This window comes from Acipenser ruthenus, chromosome 32, assembly GCF_902713425.1.
Source record: "Acipenser ruthenus chromosome 32, fAciRut3.2 maternal haplotype, whole genome shotgun sequence".
NCBI lineage: Eukaryota > Metazoa > Chordata > Actinopteri > Acipenseriformes > Acipenseridae > Acipenser > Acipenser ruthenus.
Genome location: NC_081220.1, coordinates 11139567 through 11159931, shown reverse-complemented (window position 1 = coordinate 11159931; position 20365 = coordinate 11139567). Strand labels below are relative to the sequence as shown.

The 20365-nt window shown below is 39.6% G+C and overlaps 4 non-coding genes across 4 annotated transcripts; 1 reads left to right on the top strand and 3 right to left on the bottom strand.

Moving 5' to 3' along the window:
• Window positions 1–2383: 2383 nt before the first annotated feature.
• On the bottom strand, window positions 2384–2455 carry trnae-uuc (transfer RNA glutamic acid (anticodon UUC)). Its single transcript has one exon. It is a non-coding gene; the product is annotated as a tRNA-Glu (tRNA).
• A 5377-nt stretch (window positions 2456–7832) lies between these two features.
• On the bottom strand, window positions 7833–7904 carry trnaw-cca (transfer RNA tryptophan (anticodon CCA)). The gene has a single exon. It is a non-coding gene; the product is annotated as a tRNA-Trp (tRNA).
• A 400-nt stretch (window positions 7905–8304) lies between these two features.
• Window positions 8305–8376, bottom strand: trnae-uuc (transfer RNA glutamic acid (anticodon UUC)). The gene has a single exon. It is a non-coding gene; the product is annotated as a tRNA-Glu (tRNA).
• Window positions 8377–11497: 3121 nt separating this feature from the next.
• trnak-uuu (transfer RNA lysine (anticodon UUU)) lies at window positions 11498–11570 on the top strand. The gene has a single exon. It is a non-coding gene; the product is annotated as a tRNA-Lys (tRNA).
• Window positions 11571–20365: the final 8795 nt, after the last annotated feature.

Here is a 20365-nt window from a genome sequence, read left to right as displayed (position 1 = left end):
GCGCTTTGAACGGCGCTGTAGCTGCGCTGGAGACTGGAGGGAGCAGAGAAGACTAACGATGGATCTCCTGCAGAAAAATACAAAAGCTGAATGATGAAAAGAATCACCTGAGCAGGTCGGAAAATAGCTGATACTGTCTACCAGTGCTGAGCAGAGAAATGACCTGCAGTGAAAGGAGCGAACAACAAAAAAACAAACACAGACCAAAAACAGACACAGACGAAGGGCAGAAGCAGTGCTGGGTGTATAAATAGAAAAGAAGGAGAGATTGACATGCAAGCTACCTAACGGGATTGCCCATACCGCTCTGGTCACGCCCTTTTTACCGGACCAAACACAGCAGCGCAAGATAATGGCAGAGAGACTGGAACTTGATTGAAACTGAACTGCCCCACCCCAGGAAGTAATTTGTTTGTCGCTTTATAACACCGTGTAACAATTTTTTTTATTTTTTTTGGTTCCTGGGTAGTAAGTGTTATTTCCTAATTGCTTATGCCTCAAAAGTATAGAAAATGGCTATTATTCCCCACAAACTTTGCTTTTGTGACCAGGACAGTGATATTTTGAAATTTACCTATTTTCCAGAACATTCCAGATAGATTCATTGCTGAGTAAACTTGGAGTAACTTCTAGAACTTTCTAGAACTTTTCAGTAATATAAATAGTAGTATAAATACAGGGACCTTAAGCCCACCAGTTCAGTTTAGTTCCAGCTGCCTAAGTGGATACATATCTGCATTTTTATGAGATGGCATCAAGGTCATAGGAGACTTCAAAATGGTGGCATTCCTGATGGGTCTCCAAGGTGTTTTTACCAAGTTTCCCTGCTATCTTTGCCTTTGGGACAGCAGGGACACCAAGGCGCACTACCACAGGCGGGACTGGCCACAGCGGACCGAGTTCTCTGTGGGGAGGAACAACGTCAAGTGGGAGCCACTGGTGGACCCCCGGAAGGTGCTGATGCCACCACTGCACATCAAATTGGGCCTTATGAAACAATTTGTCAGAGCTCTAGGTAAGGAGTCGGCAGCCTTCAAGTACCTTCAAGACTTCTTCCCTAAGCTGTCTGAGGCAAAGGTCAAAGCCGGTGACTTCGTCAGACCACAGATAAAGAAGATCCTGGAGTGCAATGAATTCCCCAAGAAGCTCACTAGTAAGGAGAAAGCGGCTTGGAACAGCTTTGTCGCAGTGGTTCGGGGCTTCCTGGGCAATCACAAGGCTGAAAACTATGTGGAGCTGGATGAGACTGGTGAAGAACTACGGCACAATGGGCTGTAGGATGTCCCACATAGTCCATATCCTTGATGCTCATCTTGATAAATTCAAGGAGAACATGGGAGCGTACTCGGAGGAGCAAGGCCAGCGCTTCCACCAGGATATACTGGACTTTGAACGCCGCTACCAAGGACAGTATAACGAGAACATGATGGGAGACTACATTTGGGGGCTGATTCGTGAAAGTGATTTACAGTATAATCGTAAATCTCGAAAAACTACTCACTTCTAAATCTTTTGTAGTCATTTTTGTATTACTTTAGTATAAATACATGTTAATTTGGATTCATATGTTGTTTTTTTCTGACTTTATGTGAACGAAAAGACACAAATTTGCTTGTTTTCTCATTGGAAATAGGTAAATTTCAAAATATCACTGTCCTGGTCACAAAAGCAAAGTTTGTGGGGAATAAAGCCATTTTCTATACATTTGAGGCATAAGCAATTAGGAAATAACACCTACTACCCAGGAACAAAAATTGTGTTACATAGTGTAATCAATATGTTGTGTAGGCTAAATTGTATAAATAAATGTCCGGAGACATTTAAATCCAAACACGTTAAAAAATGAAATATAGTGGAATAGAAATAAAGACGGCTTTGACCTCAACGTGATTTGAACACGCAACCTACTGATCTGGAGTCAGACGCGCTACCGTTGCGCCACAAAGTCCTGGCGTAGTGCAGGCTTGTTATGCAATCCTAGAGTGCACAGCGTGACATGACAGAATGCAATAATGTGTTAATTTACCAAAAAAAGGAACAAATAAATGTGTAGGTATTTATTTGTGAATAAACTATCTTGCTTCTATGTTGGGACCGGAGACCTTACATCCGCATTCTAATGATCGTCCCACCCCAGAGAGACTTTGTCTTGACCAGGGATTAATATAATTTAAAAACAAACTGCGATGGTTCCACGCGATGGGAATGTGAATAGAGTCAAATACATTTGCATCATTCTGTATATATATATATATATATATATATATATATATATATATATATATATATATATATAATTTCAAGTAACTGTAGGTTTATCATCATAAAGAAAACACATTACACATTACCACAGTTCTGTAACAAAATGACAATAACAAGAACGTTCCCATACCGGGAGTCGAACCCGGGCCGCCTGGGTGAAAACCAGGAATCCTAACCGCTAGACCATATGGGAAGCTGATTAACAAGCTCCTGGACATGCAACAGTAGCTAGCATACAGTACAATGATTGGTAAAAACACAAGAACCGATATTTCATTATAAACACGTTACAAATGAAAGCAAACTTCAAGCCATTTATTTTTATTCTCAATTAACACAAACTCTTTAATTGCTAATAAATAAATAAATAAATAAATAAATAAATAAATAAATAATCTCCCTTTGTGCTTCTCGGAAGACATACGATGGACGGCGCACTGCAGTTTTTCAGTCTGGGGAATATTACAAATTAGCAGACTGCTTTAAAATACACATGTAGGGCGGGCGTGTCTGTTACAAAGAATTGTCACACTGTATTTATCTCCATAATGCGTTGGGACTAAATACGGAGATACATTAAAACTATTTGGAGAATGCGGGCATCGATCCCGCTACTTCTCGCATGCTAAGCGAGCGCTCTACCATTTGAGCTAATTCCCCTCGTATTGTGTCAGCGATTCTCATAGGCTACATCGCAGCTTGATACGAGCAATTCAGATTGTCCTATTTTTTTTTTTTTTTTTTTGGGGGGGGGCAAGGCAATGTAGTCTGCCTTTTGCAAATTCAAAACATTTTTTTAATTAAATAGCAAATATTTCGACGAGAGGCATGTTTTCAATTTCTTCAAAAAGTAGTCTCAGCTCGTTGATTCAGTCGCTTTAAAATCCACCTCTGTGTCCCGATGCAGCAGCGCTGTGTGCTGTGGCTCGAGCTTGTTTGACGAGGCAGACAATGCAAAAATGCCAAAACTTGCTTTTGTATCACATGACAAACTTAAGGTATGCTTTAACGACTTGGCTGTCTCAAGTTAGTTTGTATTTTTAATGGAACACCTCGTTGTTGCCCAGTCATTGTATCATATGAAGTAGAGCTTGCCAGCTGGGGGTGACGGTCTGCCAATAAAAGATAAGACTATATTTGCAAGGATCATTTCTAGAGTGAAACTGTTTTGAAGGGATTGGTCTCGGTATCCACCAGGAGGAGTGGGAGTGTTTTCTTCTCAGCACCGAGCTGACAATAAGTTCAGTTGTTTAAATCATGAAGCAAATTTCAAATGGATCACTGCTAATGTTAAAACAATTTAAGAACACTTTAAACAGTAATGTGATTTGCACTACGCAGGACTAGATTGATCTTAAATAAAGACATTACATCTGAAAATAACTTGTGCTTACCCCCACTTACAAGGAAAGTGTCAAACTTTGTATTCGTCCTCATAACGTGTTAGAAAATGTAAACAGCAGTTGGAGAATGCCGATGTCGATCATCCCAGCATGTTAAACGAGGGCATTTCTCCTGTAAGCTACGTCTAGTAATAGATCGTTTATACTGTTCTCAATGGTCCGCATCCCAGCCTGAGACCACGATCCAGTTGTAGACGGAGATGTTTTTCAAAGTAATATGTTATTTGGAATATTAAAACAATCAAGTTAAATAACACATGTTTGGACACAAAATATTTTTCAGTGACGTTAACAAGTAGTCTGTTTACAACAAAATGCAATCTGTGTTAGGAACACTATTTTAGTCGGATTTAAAATGGAAATTAAAATGGTATTGAGTGCTGAGAAGAGTGTGGTATCAGCTGTTGATTTCCTTGAAACAATCTTTTATAGTAAAATGAACACATTTATTCCTTTTAAAAATAAGTAAAATTGAACTGTCAGAAGTGGGATTTGAACCCACATCTCCACTCGGAGACCGGAACACACAATTCTTTGGAAAGACAGAGTTCTTGTAGATGCCTGTAGATGCCAGGCATTCCGGTTCAGATCTGAAATTCTGTGTCATTCAAAAAATCATTTCAAGATCGCGGTGGTGGTGATCTCGATCAAAAACTATTACAATGTGAATCAAAAAGGATCTTCTATCTCCATGAATAAATTACAGCGCTTTGAGATGATATATGTTACTAGCGGATTGTTTAGAAATGTACTTAATTATATTAAAGCTGTTCTAAAAAAGAATGTTATCTCGAAAATGGAGTCTTGTCAAGCCGAAATAGCGTTAGACTGAAAATCTAAAGGTCCCTGGTTTGATCCCAGGTTTTGGCAAACAGCAAGAATTTTTTTGTTTTGTATTATTTTGAACTAAAAAACAGAGCACTTTTTTTCTTCAGTGTAATTGGAAGAAATAACAACGTATCAGAGTGCCATTTTCTAATGTGATTAAGAAATGCAAAAAGCATCGTCCCTGGGTGGACCTGAACCACCAACCTTTCGGTTAACAGCCGAAAGCGCTAACCGATTGCGCCACAGAGACCAACCTGTCAAACTACAAAAACTAACTTGCTTCAGCATTCTAGCACAAGCAAGGACTTTGTAAAGAATTGTGTGTGTTGGTTTCCGAATGGAGGCGTGGGTTCAAATCCCACTTCTGACAGTTGACTTTTACTTATTTTTAAAATGAATAAATGTGTTCATTTTATTATAAAAGATTTTCAAGGAAATCAACAGCTGATACCAAACTCTTGTCAGCACTCAATACCATTTTAATTTCTGCCTCGTCAAACAAGCTCGAGCCACAGCACACAGTGCTGCTGCATCGGGACAGAGGTGGATTTTAAAGCGACTGAATCAACGAGCTAAGACTACTTTTTGAAGAAATTGAAAACATACCTCTAGTCGAAATATTTGCTATTTAGTTAATCCATTTATTTTTTGAATTTGCAAATGGTAGACTATTGCCAAAAATCTGACAATCTGAATTGCTCATATCAAGCTGCAATGTAGCCTATGAGAATCACTGGCATAATTCGAGGGGAATTAGCTCAAATGGTAGAGCGCTCGCTTAGCATGCGAGAAGTAGCGGGATCGATGCCCGCATTCTCCAAATAGTTTTAATATATCTGCGTATTTAGTCCCAACGCATTATGGAGATACATACAGTGTGACAATTCTTTGTAACAGTGTCGCCCGCCCTACATGTGTATTTTAAAGCAGTCTGCTAATTTGTAATATTCCCGCAGACTGAAAAACTGCAGTGCGCCCTCCATCGTATGCCTTCCGAGAAGCACAAAGGGAGATTTTTTTATATTTTTTAGCAATTGAAGAGTTTGTGTTAATTGAGAATAAAAATAAATGGCTTGAAGTTTGCTTTAATTTGTAACGTGTTTGTAATGAATTAGTGGTTTTTTACTGGTTTTCACCCAGGCGGCCCGGGTTCGACTCCCGGTATGGGAACGTCTTTGTTATTGTCATTTTGTTACAGAACTGTGGTCATGTTTAGTGTGTTTTCTTTATGATGATAAACCTACAGTTACTTGAAATTATATATATATGTATATATATATATATATATATATATATGTATATATATATATATATATATATATATATATATATATATATATATATATATATATATATATATATATATATACAGAATGATGCAATGTATTTGCCTCTATTCACATCACCTCACATTTCACTGGTTGCCTACGAGGGCTTGAGAGGGGTGACGTAAAAGTGAGAGAGAAAGATCAAAGTTTAAACACATAACATACAACAATCTGACACTCGCTCCCGACGGGTCAGGCAGCATCCTCTGGCTGCTGGCCATTTAGTGGAACAAGAGACAGGAAGGGGACCAACAGGACAAAAGGACAGATCCTTCGCAACTCAGTGCGGCATCCTCAGGCAGCTAAGCTGTTAGCTGGGCAGCGTGGAGAGCTTAGGAAAAGTGTCTCGGGTCCGTTTAGGAGGGATGAAAACAGAGAACCCCCTCCGTTTAGGACAGACGGAAACAGAGAAACGATGGAATGCTGTCAGTAGTGTGCAGTGGCCTGCTGTAGAGAGCAGAGAGCTGCTGAATGCAGTGGAAATTGGTATTTGAGAGTTAAGGCGTTTAAGATGATGTCGGAGATGGGTCTGCCTTTGGGCAGAGATGAAGAATGCGTAGATCTGAGGCCTCTGCAGAACCTGAGAGGATGAGAATGTGTTGCTCGGAGGCTGCTGCAAAACCTATTGATTTGATCAGGAGCAGTCTAAGAGTGTATTGTCTGTTGCGGTGTTGGAGGACGCTTGACTGAAATGTTGATAATCGTAGGACATAGTTTCCGTATGTGCCTGGAAGCTCAAATTGAATGAAATGGACTTTGAAAGTTGTATTAAGTGCCTTGATGAAGTTGGGGGCAAATGAGGAAGTGCAAATCCGGGAGCAAGAAGGTTGCAGGAATGTGACAGTGGATTCTTAAAATCTCAGAAAGCTGATAAGCATGGCTTCATGACCAGATCCTCGAAGGGAGGGGTTTTGATTTGAAATAATCAAGTTAATATATGAAGCAAAAGAGGTTGAGGCAGGACGGGACTGAGAATCCCTCAGAAAGACAACGAACTGCAGGAATTGATAGAAAGTTTGGAGTGTGCGAGATTCGCAGCGATAGCAAATCAGTTTAAATTATGTAGTTTGTGGTGTTATGCTGCCATCTCGAGGGTGCGATTGAATTGAAACTATTGGCTTCAGTGAAGCAGGGTAGCATATATTTGGTTATTGCGATTAAAATCCTTGTCTATGGATAAAATGTTTGCTTTAGAACAGTTAGTGATGATATAAGTAAGTTAACGTAGGTCTAGAAGAGGAGCCTGCAGTATTTAGATGTCATAATTCGGCGAGTTGAAGCTCTCATGTTGCAAAAGCGCAGCAGCAGGAGCCAGAAGATTGCAGTAGTGAGGCACAGGCTCGCATTGCCTGTTAAAGCTGCCTGGTCGCCATGGGAACCTACCACTCCCAGTAGTCACTCAATGAGGCGTTGCCATGGTAACTATGGTCTGTGAGGCGCCTTTGTGAAAGAGTTGCAGTGCAGCGGTGACGTCGGAACAGTCTTTCTGATGAAAACGCAGACCAAGTTGAGAATGACGCTGCGCTTTGAACGGCGCTGTAGCTGCGCTGGAGACTGGAGGGAGCAGAAAAGACTAACGATGGAGCTCCTGCAGAAAAATACAAAAGCTGAATGATGAAAAGAATCACCTGAGCAGGTAGGAAAATAGCTGATACTGTCTACCAGCGCTGAGCAGAGAAATGATCTGTAGTGAAAGGAGCGAACAACAAAAAAACAAACACAGACCAAAAACAAACACAGACGAAGGGCTGAAGCAGTGCTGGGTGTATAAATAGAAAAGAAGGAGAGATTGACATGCAAACTACCTAACGGGATTGCCCATACCGCTCTGGTCACGCCCTTTTTACCTGACCAAACAAAGCAGCGCAAGATAATGGCAGAGAGACTGGAACTTGATTGAAATTTGTTTGTCGCTATATAATCAATAAATTGTATAAATAAATGTCCGGAGACATTCAAATCCAGGCACGTTAAAAAATGAAATATAGTGGAATAGAAATAAAGACGTCTTTGACCTCGACGTGATTTGAACACGCAACCTCCTGATCTGGAGTCAGACGCGCTACCGTTGCGCCACAAAGTCCTGTCGTAGTGCATGCTTGTTATGCAATCCTAGAGTGCACAGCATGACATGACAGAATACAATAATGTGTTAATTTACCCAAAAAAAGAAACATAAATAAATGTGTAGGTGTTTATTTGTGAATAAACTATATTGCTTCTATGATGGGACCGGAGACCTTACATCCGCATTCTAATGATCGTCCCACCCCAGAGAGACTTTGTCTTGACCAGGGATTAATATAATTTAAAAACAAACTGCGATGGTTCCACGCGATGGGAATGTGAATAGAGTCAAATACATTTGCATCATTCTGTATATATATAATATATATATTTCGAGTAACTGTAGCTTTATTATCATATTGAAGACACATTACACATGACCACAGTTCTGTAACAAAATGACAATAACAAGAACGTTCCCATACCGGGAGTCGAACCCGGGCCGCCTGGGTGAAAACCAGGAATCCTAACCGCTAGACCATATGGGAAGCTGAGGAACAAAATCATGGACATGCAACAGTAGCTAGTATACAGTACAATGATTGGTAAAAACACAAGAACCGATATTTCATTATAAACACGTTACAAATGAAAGCAAACTTCAAGCCATTTATTTTTATTCTCAATTAACACAAACTTTAATTGCTAATAAATAAATAAATAAATAAATAAATAAATAAATAAATAAATAAATAATCTCCCTTTGTGCTTCTCGGAAGACATACGATGGACGGCGCACTGCAGTTTTTCAGTCTGGGGAATATTACAAATTAGGAGACTGTGCTTTAAAATACACATGTAGGGCGGGCGTGTCTGTTACAAAGAATTGTCACACTGTATTTATCTCCATAATGCGTTGGGACTAAATACGGAGATACATTAAAACTATTTGGAAAATGCGGGCATCGATCCCGTTACTTCTTGCATGCTAAGCGAGCGCTCTACCATTTTAGCTAATTCCCCTCGAAATGTGTCAGCGATTCTCATAGGCTACATCGCAGCTTGATATGAGCAATTCAGATTGTCAGATTTTTGGCAATGTAGTCTGCCATTTGCAAATTCAAAAAATAAATGGATTAACTAAATAGCAAATATTTCGACTAGAGGTATGTTTTCAATTTCTTCAAAAAGTAGTCTTAGCTCGTTGATTCAGTCGCTTTAAAATCCACCTATGTCCCAATGCAGCAGCACTGTGTGCTGTGGCTCGAGCTTGTTTGACGAGGCAGAAATTAAAATGGTATTGAGTGCTGACAAGAGTTTGGTATCAGCTGTTGATTTCCTTGAAAATCTTTTATAATAAAATGAAAACATTTATTCATTTTAAAAATAAGTAAAAGTCAACTGTCAGAGTGGGATTTGAACCCACGCCTCCATTCGGAAACCAACACACACAATTCTTTACAAAGTCCTTGCTTGTGCTAGAATGCTGAAGCAAGTTAGTTTTTGTAGTTTGACAGGTTGGTCTCTGTGGCGCAATCGGTTAGCGCTTTCGGCTGTTAACCGAAAGGTTGGTGGTTCAGGTCCACCCAGGGACGATGCTTTTTGCATTTATTAATCACATTAGAAAATGGCACTCTGATACGTTGTTATTTCTTCCAATTACACTGAAGAAAAAAATGTGCTCTGTTTTGTAGTTCAAAATAATACAAAACAAAAAAATTCTTGCTGTTTGCCGAAACCTGGGATCAAACCAGGGACCTTTAGATTTTCAGTCTAACGCTATTTCGGCTTGACAAGACTCCATTTTCGAGATAACATTCTTTTTTAGAACAGCTTTAATATAATTAAGTACATTTCTAAACAATCCACTAGTAACATATATCATCTCAAAGCGCTATAATTTATTTATGGAGATAGAAGATCCTTTTTGATTCACATTGTAATAGTTTTTGATCGAGATCACCACCACCGCGATCTTGAAATGATTTTTTGTATGACACAGAATTTCAGATCTGAACCAGAATGCCTGGCATCTACAGGCATCTACAAGAACTCTGTCTTTCCAAAGAATTGTGTGTTCCGTTCTCCGAGTGGAGATGTGGGTTCAAATCCCACTTCTGACAGTTCAATTTTACTTATTTTTAAAAGGAATAAATGTGTTCATTTTACTATAAAAGATTGTTTCAAGGAAATCAACAGCTGATATCAAACTCTTCTCAGCACTCAATACCATTTTAATTTCCATTTTAAATCCGACTAAAATAGTGTTCCTAACACAGATTGCATTTTGTTGTAAACAGACTACTTGTTAACGTCACTGAAAAATATTTTGTGTCCAAACATGTGTTATTTAACTTGATTGTTTTAATATTCCAAATAACATATTACTTTGAAAAACATCTCCGTCGACCACTGGATCGTGGTCTCAGGCTGGGATGCGGACCATTGAGAACAGTATAAACCATCTATTACTAGACGCAGCTTACATGAGAAATGCCCTCGTTTAACATGCTAGGATGATCGACATCGGCATTCTCCAACTGCTGTTTACATTTTCTAACACGTTATGAGGACGAATACAAAGTTTGACAGTTTCCTTGTAAGTGGGGGTAAGCACAAGTTATTTTCAGATGTAATGTCTTTATTTAAGCTCAATCTAGTCCTGCGTAGTGCAAATCACATTACTATTTAAAGTGTTCTTAAATTGTTTTAACATTAGCAGTGATCCATTTGAAATTTGCTTAATGATTTAAACAACTGAACTTATTGTCAGCTCGGTGCTGAGAAGAAAACACTCCCACTCCTCCTGGTGGATACCGAGACCAATCCCTTCAAAACAGTTTCACTCTAGAAATGATCCTTGCAAATATAGCCTTATCTTTTATTGGCAGACCATCGCCCCCAACTGGCAAGCTCTACTTCATATGATACAATGACTGGGCAACAACGAGGTGTTACATTAACAATACAAACTAACTTGAGACAGCCAAGTCATTAAATATTTCGACTAGAAGTCCCATGTGCAAACGATAACGATCCAATTCTGGCACGTAATTGGGCCAATATAGTCAAATTGGCCTGTCAGCATTGCACCATTACTGATGAAAAGGTTTGCCAATATTGGTCCAGTATTGACCCATTTCATACATGTTTACTGGGTACCAACTACCAGCTATTTATTTATTTATTTATTTATTTATTTATTTATAATTTTGGCTTAGAATATCCTCCATAGGCTACAAGCCGTCTAACCTGTTCTTAAGAGCCTAAATATGTAAATGTGCCTGCGTTTGAAACAATGTCTCGCAGGAAGCCTGTCCCTGGACAGTGTGGTTCAGCACCTGTTACATAGAACAGCTCCAACGATAATAAACACATTAAAACCGTTTCAAATAAAAGCTGAATTGACGAGCATCCCTGCAATGAGGACCCTGTATGGGAGGTGCCGACTAGCGATTCAACACATGATCCAGAGAAGCGGCTCTGTGTGCTTTCCAAATATCTGTTTACAGAAGAACAGGAACATCGTCCTTCAGATGAACCAGGATATTTTTTCCCTCTGTTACAGCGTCATTCAATTGATTTTCATGTTCCTGTAAAATGTCCTCTCGGGTTGGATTTAACTTACTGAATGCTCTTGTGTTAAGAAAGCGCAGCAGCTGTGAAAGAGCCCGGATAGCTCAGTCGGTAGATCATCAGACTTTTAATCTGAGGGTCCAGGGTTCAAGCCCCTGTTCGGGCGATGTTTATTTTAGGACTATGGATACATATAGCATGACAATAAAACAATGACGTCACGATTTTAACACGCTGACGTGTTCCCGTGTCAGTCTTGTTCGCAGCTGATTTACAGTCAGCAGTTCTGCAGGCACACAGCATGCTGAGATGCAGGTCACTTTTTCTTTTTTGAAGCCCCCTTGCGCGCCGCGCTGCAGACCGGTGTTTATATTGCCAAATAAATTACAGGCGAGTTTGGATATTTACTTTTAAATTAGTATACGTTACCATTCAAGTATAAACGGTATGAATGTGTTTATCGATTGAGCGTTTAACCCATTACATCCCTAGAAGGAACATAGTATAATTAAAAAAATGCCATGTAATGCTTTTGCTAACCAGTAGCTTTTTCTTTCTCGTATATAAAAGCTGCACGTCACATTTTGTAGAAGCTTGTCGTTCCTTGCTAGTGCCGCTCTATAGAACCTCCGGACTTGACCACGTTTGATAAAAACATAGAAACACAATTTTGTTGGCCCAGCCAGCCCTAGCAGTGTGGGGCAGCAGTGTGGAGTAGTGGTTAGGGGTCTGGACTCTTGACCGGAGGGTCGTGGGTTCAATCCCAGTTGGGGGACACTGCTGCTGTACCCTTGAGCAAGGTACTTTACCTAGATTTCTCCAGTAAAAACCCAACTGTATAAATGGGTAATTGTATATAAAAATAATGTGTAAAAAAATAAATGTAATTGTATGTAAAAAAAAAAATAATGTGGTGTCTTGTAACAATTGTAAGTTGCCCTGGATAAGGGCGTCTGCTAAAAAATAAATAATAATAATAATAAAAGCCCGGACGGCAGTGGAAACAAGGTATAAATCCTAACCACTAGAGCACCAGGGAAACTGATTACTGATGCGAACATCTGGAGTGGAATGAATTATTATTCACTGAGAAAAGAAGCAGGAATCCTGCTGAACAACATGAGCAGCATGCTGCTGGGATGTGGAATTACTCTCTCCCTCTTGTGGTCACAGAGTGTGGTGCAGTCCGTGCTGCTGGGATGTGGAATTACTCTCTCCCTCTTGTGGTCACAGAGTGTAGTGCAGTCAGTGCAAGGGGATAATCATTGTTTTTAAAATGCTGGTCTGCTGAAGGGACATTTTAACATTCTTTAATATTCACTGGCAGGGGTGGAAGTTGCAGATGTTGAGATATTAGAGTCAGTGTTTCCCAGAATGCATCACTGTGAGCAGCTCCTTCCTCCAGACACAGACCACACTGTAGTGTTTAGATGACTGGGTGTGAGGAGCCTTGTGTTAACAATGGGAGAACTGGGCTGACTGGGGAGGTAACTGCTGCCTATTTCCATTGTCATGTTACTGTACTGTTATAGTGTGGAGTAGTGGTTAGGGCTCTGGACTCTTGACCGGAGGGTTGTGGGTTCAATCCCAAGTGGGGGGATACAGCTGCTGTACCTTTGAGCAAGGTACTTTACCTAGATTGCTGCAGTGAAAACCCAACTGTATGAATGGGTAATTGTATGTAAAATAAACTTATAAAATATCTTATAAGAATTGTAAGTCACCCTGGATAAGGGTGTCTGCTAAGAAATAAATAAATAATAATATTACATTAATGACAGCAGTGGTGCTCTGGCTCCCTCGTGTGGTCAGTATTAATATATGCAGTGTGTCTCTCCGAGGTCACATTAATGAGTGCACTTTATTCACTTGAACACAGAGCAGCTCCTGTGTTAGCTGTCACTGAATCTCTTTATTCCATGATTTGCTGTATTGAGCTGGAGGCTCAGAGAGTGTTTCCTCTTTCCTATCAGCTGTGTGTTTTGTGTTTAAAGCTCAGAGCACTCTGGATATTTACTGACACCCTCCTCCCCTTTCCCAACTTGCTTTTTGCTCTTTCTTTTTGCATTAGGACTCTATAGAGTCCTTTTATGTAACTGTAACACCCGCTAGGCAGGGCTTACGCAGAATTGAAATACATAATCACATTTGGAGTCGGTCTACTCCAGATTAGTGTGTAAGACACTGGACAAATAAAACAGTTACAGGTTATTTTATTCTGAAAGCAAATCAAGGATGGGATCAGAAACACGGCCTCTTCCAATTAAAAAAGAATCTTTTTTTATTGCAGATAAAAAGAAATGGAATGTTAGCAGCAGATTAATACACAGCAGGAAACGTTCAGCACCAGAAGCACACTAAAGTGCGCGGTGCAATAAATACCTGTGAAAAATGATTGATTTAACATTGCAATCATTACAAATAAATACAAATATAAACAACGACCGCTCTGAAAACAACACACAACACAAAACACAGCAGTGCGCGCAGGCAGGGGATGTCGGAGAGCTGCATGCATCATTTTCTGCTGCAGATCAATCTGTAACCCCATTCAACATCATCTCCTGCTTTACCAGACAAGGAGCAGACAAAAGCCTCACAAGACTTGACTAGCTCCTTGCTTACAGTATATCACTCTGTTACCCCAGTCTACTCGTTGACTGACAATGTCCTGTATGGTTGACAATGAAGTCAGAATGGTTTCTTCCTCTTTCAATGTGATGCATTGGTTGTATCAGCCTGTGAAAGCATGCATTCCACACAGAGCTTCACACTGATAGTGCCAAGTCCTTGCACATATAGCAGCTTCCACAGCTAAACATCTGGGTGTGTTCCTGTCAATGCTACACTTTATAGCAGGAAAACAAAACTGGTTAATTCACCATTGTGATATTTCAAACATTATACATTCATTTAAAAACAGAGACCAAAACTTCAAACAACAGACGATATTAAATTGCTTTGAATACATGTAAAAAAAAATCTTGTATATTAATATTGAAATATGTTAATATGTGTTTTAAACCATAGATTGCTTTAAAACTTGTAACGCAATAGAAATATGTTGGATTGTAATATGCTATGTATGTATGTATGAATGCATGTATATATTTATTTATTTCCTTTAAGAGGAGTAAAGTGTCTGATTTAGTTTATTTTCAGTTTGTATTTAATTATCAGAAAATTAACAATGCTCACCTTTATCTTTTCCTTACTAGACATAAATCAAGAATTATATTTTCATTTTTATTTTAAACTAAATTAGTAAATATAAATCCAATGACAGCCATTCAGCCTCTGCAATGTATTAGAATACAAGAATAATCAAGATATTTACCAGATTGATCTTGTCTTTTATTTTGAACCCTTGTTATTGAGCTCAGTGTGTTTGTGTGCAGTTGAGCTCCTCCACAGGCCGTGTCCCGTTTCATTGCCTTCACCCTCAGCACCTGCAGTAGGTCCCAGCTGCAGCAGTGCAGTCACTGTGGAGTCCTGCTGAGGGAGGTTTTTGTACGGGTGTGTAGCACTGTGTGAACACAGCTCTACTGCTGGTGTAGTGGAAACTCTGACAATAGTAATCTCCTGCATCTTCAGCCTGGACTCCAGTTGTCACGGGTGACCTCGAACCAGTTATTATGTGTAGTAAGAAATTGGATTCCTTTGCATGGAGAATTTCAGTGGCTAGAGTTCACGGCTCCTCGATTGATTCAGATTCAGTTGTATTAAGTCTGCCCACTAATAATGTAGAGCAAAATAGGTATTGTGGTGTTTGCAGAGCCGACCCGAGCTGAACCCAAGACAGAAGTGGAGTCCTGCTGGGAACGAGCTGAAACATTGGACATGGACTGGATGATTTAAAAATGAAATGTATTAATGAGATGATATGTGCTGTAACCATTTGTAATGTTTGAATAATCTTTAGTCTGTAACAAATACTGTAAAGTGCTCTCTCTGTAAGACCGTATAACAGATTCTGGTACAACTTGATACACTGGCCCGCCTTGAGCAGTCTCTTATTAAAATTGGCATGATTCCCAGAATTTAGTGCTGAAATCTCTGTTAAGACTTTTCAGCTTGACTACAGAATAATGCTGTACTAATAGATGTATGTTAATATGCTTGTTTTAAATGGTATAGATTGTTGTGGTAACATATAATCATAGGTAGTGATAATTATTGTTAGTATGAAATACTATGAACAATTTTTATGTATAAGATCATATGATTCACTTTGCTTAATATGATAGCATACCTGAAGCTGTTTTCTATCAAGATGAGCATAGTTAAAAACTGAGTCCTAATTCAATGAAAAGAATTACTGTGTGCTTACACTCAAGAATTATAACTTCTGAATATAAAGGGAAAAGGAGTTAGGAGTATTCTTAAGGGAAAGAGAAAAACAGAAAAGGATTAAAAGACCTCGCTTTGAGTAGGTTTCTGCTTGTAATTCAGTTTTAAAATAAGTAGGTGAGTAAGAACAACCTAGAGTAAAAGCAGACTATAACTTAAGAAAAATAAGCATTGTCAGAAGATACACCACAAATAGAGAGCAGAAAAATTGAATAAAATCCTATTGTAATATTGCGGATATACTGCTGCTAGCAGAAAGTAATAAGGTTAGCAGCCATACACTATAAGAAGTAATGTACTAGTTTGACTCTGAAGTTAAAAGACGCAGCATAAAAAGATGTTGTGTTTAAAATACAAAATAAAAAGATTGAAAAAATATTGAAGAATAACTTTATAAGCAAAAGATAGGCTTTGGAAAAGTAAACTCTGTGTAACCTGCTTTATCGAACTTTCTACAAGCCTGCCCTTGGAGGGATCAGTGCTTGAGGCCAAGAGGTCTTCATTGGCAAGAGAAGCGGGGATTCTCTTATCAGGAATTTACGGTGTCAAGGCTAGAAGTATTTTTCAATTTAGAAGAAGGAAGGACAGAATAGAAATGGTCTAATTCCAAAATATATTAAGATAGTTAGTTGCCGGGTGGAACAAGCACGTAAGATACAGGTGTAAGGAAAGTTCTAGGGAACATTAATCACTATTAAACTTGGCAAGAAAAGAGGTGTCTCCAGCAAGCTGGTTTTAGCCAGTATGTGTATAGCTGAAAAATACAGGGTCATCTGGATGTAAATTAAGTTCAAGCTACCAGGGGCCCATAGGAGAAAAACATTACAGCTTTACAGCTCAGTAAAAGATTTAGGTTTTCCATAAGGAGAAAACTCTACATTAAAAAGATATAAGATGGAAGTTCCCTATAATACCTGCTAAACACACACCTGTAAGGAAAGAATGAAATTAATTTGAGAGTGAGATGACATGAGGGAATATATTTTTGAAAGCCAAGTTCATGTAATCAATTATAATCATTATAACTATAACTGCTATATTATGATATAATTATTGGTGTTGCATATATTCAAAAAACACCACTTTTCTTATATTGGTGTTGCATATATTTAAAACACCACTCCTTTTTATAATGCACCCATATTAAGTAGTGAATCAAGGTTGCAGGGATTTTGTGAACTCTGCTTCACCTAACTTTTCAGATGAAGGAGGGGGGCCAAGAATGAGTGGATGAGAACATGGGCTAGTGTTGATTTGTTGGCATATGACTTTAATTGAGTCTGAGGAGTTGGTTAACTTCTTTAGAGATTACTGTTTGCCAAGAGATAAGGAGTGTCCATATAGATTGATGACTGGATCTAATTGGGGCTTCCCATTGCTTTCAATGGGACGTAAATTGTATAAAAACCCTGGGCCGATCACACTGAGACCACCACAATCAAGCTTGGCAGAGCTATGTGGTCCATCCTTTGCAGATCTCTACAGAACAGTCCTTCTCTTTTGTTCACGCTACTCTTCCTTATAATAGGAGGTAAGCATATTAATGGTATTATTGTATCTCGCATTTATTGGTTATATTGCTTAGAGGTTTTAAAACTATGTTTTAGAATTGAGAGTGTTATATTGAATGTGCTAAAATATAGCAGTGGGTGCTTGTAGGCTTTGTGCTTAACCAGCCTGAGGGCTGCACTGAATACATATAATTGTATTATGTTATTGAAGTATTAAATGCTGAAGCTTGTAATAAACTTAGGATTGCTAATTATTGTTACATGTTTTCGGGTTTTGGTAGTATGTGCAAACTACTAAACCAATATTAAAGGCATTTTAATAAAACGAAGGAGCGCTGATGTTGCTCTGATTCGTAAAACTTTGAATAAATGAGTCTGAGTGATTTTCTTGATTAAATAAAAAGGTTTTAAGGACACACCGCTCGTCCAGTGCTCGAACATAAACCACTAGGAGTTTTAAACATCTCTGTCCTCCTTAACGTCTCCCCTGAGTTAAGAGTGTGTGCAGAGCAAATAATATAATAAAAGAGAACGTGAAAAGTGAAAACGTGACACAGTGATGGTCAGAGTGAAGTCAGTCCCAGATCCACTGCCCCTGAAACGAGTTGGAATCCCAGACTGAAGTTTACTTGCTTCATAGATCAGGAGTTTGGGAGCTTCTCCAGATTTCTGTTGGTACCAGTGTAGGTAGCTGTTACCATGCACTGCGCTGCTGATTTTACAGCTCAGAGCGACTGTGTCTCCTGGGAGAACAGATTTCACTGATGGAGTCTGAGTCACAGTATACTGTCCACTGGATTCTGAAAATAATAAATAATAATATTAACATTTATAGTAAATGATTGAAATAAATGATGAAAGCAGATTATATTTCAAGACTTTTTCATTTGATTTCATTCAGTTTGCCTGTTTTACTTCTAATACTTATATATTAAGAATTGTCCCACAAATAGTGGAGTGCAGATGACAAGTGCCCAGATGAAGATGCTGATAAAAGTCATTGTTGTTGTGGATTCTGTTGCCATGAAGGGCAGCTCTCAATCATGAAGTGTTAAACTCACAGGGCTATAAACACTCCCAGAGCACTGAAGCATGTGCTGCCAATGCAAAGTGTCTTTTCTATGCAAATTGTCTTCCTTGGCACAGCAGCCACTTGTAGCCAAGCAGTGGTGTAAACACAGGCTTGGTGCTATGTGTTCTGACAGAGCAAGATTAGCAGTTTAGCACGAACACTCCCAGGACAGCAGGACTAGACAAAGAACAGCTTTAATAGGAGCATATGTGGAGAGCCAATCAGCCGAGCCCTTATTCCACTCAACACAGCTGGAATGGAGTCAAGTGTGGAGTGTGTTTTTAAAGCAGTACTTGCACTGTGTGCTCAGACAGAGCAAGATTAGTAACTGCCCTGGCATTAACACTCCCAGTACAGTAGGACTATACAATAGAGCCCAGCTATTAAGAGTAGCATTGGAACCTGATTAGCACAGTCCTTAATGCACTCATTAAAGTGTAATGCAGCAGTATTGCTTATTAAACAGCAGCACCGTCATGATTGAAGTGCAGTGAAGTTCTCACTGGCTTCAGTAACACTAGAAGACACTAAGCCTGCTGTAGTAGAGATTGCCAGTCCTTGTTTGGTTCTGTGTTGAGTGGCTCTTGCGATGCTGTAGGTAGTTCATCCACAATGTCAAACACTCCATCAGAAAGCCTTCAGGAACAGTAGAAGACACTGTGTCTGGAGTCCAAACTGTTCCTTCTAGTGTTACTGAAGAGCTCTCACTGGCACTGAGGGCAGCACTACTGCCCCACTGGCACCTTTGGGATGGGAAGGGTCAGAATGGCAGGAGAAACATAATGGCACTGGGATTCCTGTCAGTCTGGGGTTCTGCTGTAATGTCTTATTACTGTGTTATTACATTATAAAAAGGAGGGCTGTTCTGGCTTTCTCTTTTGGTCAGTGTAAATATTTGCAGTCTGTGTTGTGTGTCTGGTAGGATTGTGTCTGATGGTTTGATTTACTTTGTATAAAATGAAGTCAAATCCTAAAGGAGTTTCATGATAAGTAAAGGATCTGTTTCTATCCCTCACTGCCAGGGGTGGAATCAAGGGGAAATGAATTCCAAGTGTGGAGATATTAGAGTCAGTGTTTCCCAGCATGCATTACTGTGAGCAGCTCCTTCTTCCAGACACAGACCACACTGTAGTGTTTAGATGACTGGGTGTGAGGAGCCTTGTGTTAACAATGAGAGAACTGGGCTGACTGGGGAGGTAACTGATGCCTATTTCAATTGTCTTATTACTGTGTTATTACATTATGGACAGCAGTGGTCCCCAGCCTCTAAAGTGGTCATCGCATTGCATCACCTCAAACATGCCGCCAGGACCCAACTGTTGCTGTCCTTCGCCTGGTGACCACGCAAGCTGCCACACCTGGACCAGGTCAGTGCTTCCTGGGCCAGAAACTGCTGACAGGAGAAATATGCTTACTCGCGAGCAGAGAGAGAGAGAGAGAGCACACCTTTTATTTTAATTCGCAGGTGGTGCCACTCTATCTCACTCTAAAACAAACACACAGAGAACAGGGGGTCTTACACAATTATGAGTAAGGATGTTCCAATTGTATTTCACATTTGAAAGTCGCCCAGCTGTGCTTACACCACGTGACCGCTGTCTCCACATAAGGAAAACACTCCATGTGAGATTCTAGAGCTCCTTGCTGTGAGATTTTCTCTTGGAGTCGAAAGCAGTGCAACCAAGCTGGAAAGTGTGTTTCCCCCTCAGCTGCCATGGTAACGGACGACACGTCATCGTGTACAGCGTAAGGTAAAACAATGGCAGCGTCACCCTCATCATCAGCAGTCATCATTAACAAGGCCAGCAGGGGGCGTTAAAGGCACAGTCTGCACAGCATGGTACATTTCCTGTTGTGTGTTGTTCCTTTTTTATATATAGTATATTTGATTCAATTGTACTTTGTTTTTAAATGCAGTGGTGCATTTTGTCTTGAACTGTGAGCGGTGTATGTGGTACATTGCAAACTTAATATTGTATGGCTGCTCCCTTTGTATGGAGGATACTCTGCGTCAAAATAAAAATAAAT